The 3,413-nt window shown below is 38.4% G+C and overlaps 1 protein-coding gene across 1 annotated transcript in view; it reads left to right on the plus strand.

Moving 5' to 3' along the window:
• Positions 1-3,413, plus strand: part of ATG10 (autophagy related 10) — a 263,094-nt gene that overhangs the window by 192,633 nt on the left and 67,048 nt on the right. The window lies entirely within an intron of this gene.

A 3,413-nucleotide genomic window follows, 5' to 3' on the forward strand; every position in this document is an offset into this window, starting at 1 on the left:
CCTACCGTCACCTTCCTGGTTCGCACCCTGTTGCCTCACCTGGAACAACTAGTAAAACCTCCTACTTTTGGTCTTCTGCTCCTTTCCTCCCTGCCCCTTCCCTTTAGTCGTGTTTTCCTAACCATGCAGCACTTATCTTACCCATGTGCAAGCCTGCAGTAGCTGTCCAAGGGGCTATGGTGTGTGGTCTAAATGCCTTGCCTGGGTTCCAGGGCTGCCAATCCCTGGGTCCCGCCGGCCCTTTCCAGCTTATCTCCTCCCCCTCCACACTACACAGCCTCAGCTCCTGCCATACATGGCAGTTCACTCCCCAAACCCGTCCTGTACAGTGTGTTCTTGGAATTCTTTCCACCCTAATGCTTTCTCTGTTGCCTTTGTTCTATCTCTGTATTTCCCCCTCCTTCTTTCACATGTCCCTTTCTCGGAAACCACTTCAGCTTACAAAAATGGTCCCTTTTAAATCCCAGTTCTGTAGACCAGAAATCAGTGGATGCTATGAGAAGGATAATGTAATGAGATATATAAGCAAATCCATCAGAAAGGTTTTTGGCAAGAGCATTTTATTTTATGCAAAGTGTTTTAGACTAACCTTTAAGTATGTCAAGGTGAGTGCTAAGTGATTCAACTTCCACTGTCTTGTCAGTGACCACAAACTGTCCAAAAATATAAACTGTAGAGTCAGAATCCACAGGCCCTAGAAAATGCTTGGTTTTGAGAGTCAAAGAAGACAGCAAAGGATAGAGGAAGGGAGCATCCAAAAATATATATGTATTTAACTGTAGTGCCTTTTTTGTCTGCTTCTTCTCAATTACGTTTTATATTATGCACCTGAGCCCAAATCTTATTTTTTTTCGTTTTTACGTCTCTAGCAGCCCTGTCATTAATCTCAGTGCAAATCAAAGCACAGTTCTGGATGGCCTATGTCAGTTTGGGCTTTAATTTCACATGTCTCTGTTCTGACTTGTGACATATAAATAAGATTTTTGAATTTACCCATATTTTCTTAGTTTCCTAATATGATGTTGCCCAGAGATTTTGTTCCACTGATAGGATTCCTAAGTTGCTAACCCAACCACATGACCCAATCTGTATATTGATAGTTTTAAATGGAATTGACTAGTATCTTTTATTAATAGTTTACAGGCATTTAAGCATGATACAGACTGCCTGTTAGCAGACCTTCTTTTTCCTACTTAGTAGACTATGGTAGTAATGATCAGATCTAATCACAATATGAATTACCATCTCAATACCAAGTATGAGGCCCACTTATTGGGAGGGATATTTGATACACCCAAATGGTAATCTAAGTATAACATTTAGGTGTTCCTTTGGAATGTGTCTTATTGGGATTGGTCTTGTGGACAGGTATCCCCACTTTTGATACCGCACTTTATTTAAGCTTTAGAATTGTTCATCACAGTGTAGCTCCAGACACTGAAGACCTAGCAAGGGAAACTCATTTGTTGCCATTGTACTAAGTTGGTATTTGAAACTCATTATGCATATTCACTTTGGAGGTCTTAGTTTTTAATCCCAGTTTAGCTAATGGGTTGCTATTTATGTGCTGCTCTTTGCCTGAGATCTTTGAGAGAGTGTGTCCTCATTTTTGTAAGGCCCCATGTGGAGAAAAAATAGGGTGTCCTCAGTGCCATGAGGGGGAGGGTGTGATACGGCACCGGGGAAGAGTGAGCTGATAGGATATTGGTGGCACCAAATAGTAGACACCATTTTGCAGAATTATACTAAAGAACCATTAGCTTGTCCTGTCCTCCAAAGTGGCTTAAAAACAAAAGCAGTCTTTGCATAATATAACATGCATTTCACTTCATTTTCAGGCTTGATTGTGCTCATATAGTTTGTTGCTCTTCATCTTCAGTAATCACACTTCTGTTCCCTCAGCATTTGTCTTGATGATAAGGACCTATTCATGTCAGTTATGAACTCTCTCTTTTGAAGACAAGCCACTCATGAATCTCATACATTTGATTATGGTGATTACTTACCTGCTTTTGTCCAACATCACGGACTACCTATTATCTCAACCCTGCAGCCTAATAAAGAATTTCTAGAAGAAAGTGAACAGGTGCCTAGCTTGGATCTGCCTAAATTGGTACAGTGACTGTTACAATAATGATCACTGGAAGATGTGGGCTCTGTGTTTTAGGTAAAGAACTCCTATAATCTTGGCAGAGGCTAAAATCAAAAGACAAGAAATCATACTTCCAGTTTTACTTGAAGATATGTATATTTATATATGTGAGCGTGTAGTGATCAGATAAGTAATTTTTCTTACTGTCTTCTTTTTAAATTTTTTTTATTATGGGAAATTATAAACATAATACATATGGTAGGTAATATGTATAATATGGGGATATGTATAATATGGGAAATTATAAACATAATACAAAAATAGGGATAATAGTGTAGTGCAGTGGTCCTCAACCTTTTTGGCACCAGGGAAGACAACCACTCACTTGCTATGCAGATCAGTTCCTAACAGGCCATGTACAGGTACTGGGGGTTTGGGACCCCTGTTATAGTACACTTACAAACTAATGACCAATCTTATTATTTTGGTATCTCACCTGATCTAATTTTTTTGGTAGCAAGTTCTAGACATCATATTATCCTATCCATAATCATTTAAGTATGTATTTTTAGAAGATAAGGGCTCTTCACAAATGTTTATAGCAGCTTTATTCATAATAGCCCAAATGGAAACAACTCTGAAGTTCTTCAGGAGGTGCATGGTTAAACAAACAATGGTACATCCTTACCCCGGATATTACTCAGTAATTCAAAGTAACCAACTACCTGAATGAATCGCCAGAGAATTATTGAGTGCAAAAAGTCAATTCCCAAAAGTTGCCTGGTAAATGATTCCATTTAGCTAATGTTTTTGAGATGAGAAAATTATAGGTAGGAGAATAGACTGCAGTTTTCAGAGGTTATGGGTAGGAGGAAAGTGGGTGTGGTTATAAAAGGCAAGGAGGGAATCAGGTGAGAATAGGAATGTTCTGTATATGACTGTATCAATGTCAGTATCATGGTTGTGATAATGTAGGTAGGTTTTGCAACATATTCCCATCAAGGGAACTGAGTAAAGGGTATGAGCGATCTCTTTGTATCATTTCTTACAACTGCATGTGAATCCACATTTATCTCAAAAAAGTTTATTTAAAAAAGGTAAGAATTCTTAAAAAAGAAATAACCACAATTCTATTATCACAACTAAAGTTGTTAATAATTTCTTAATATCATTAAATAAGCAAATGTTTGAATGGCATTAGCCCTTCTCCAAGGAGGTTTTCTTCCCTTTCAGAGTGTTTATCTAGGTGCTATATCAGGCAGAGTGGATTTAACTTTGGGTACCACCACTTACGAGCTATATGACCTTGGGCAAATTACTT

This window comes from Bison bison, unplaced genomic scaffold, assembly GCF_000754665.1.
Source record: "Bison bison bison isolate TAMUID 2011002044 unplaced genomic scaffold, Bison_UMD1.0 scf7180017864490, whole genome shotgun sequence".
Lineage (NCBI taxonomy): Eukaryota > Metazoa > Chordata > Mammalia > Artiodactyla > Bovidae > Bison > Bison bison.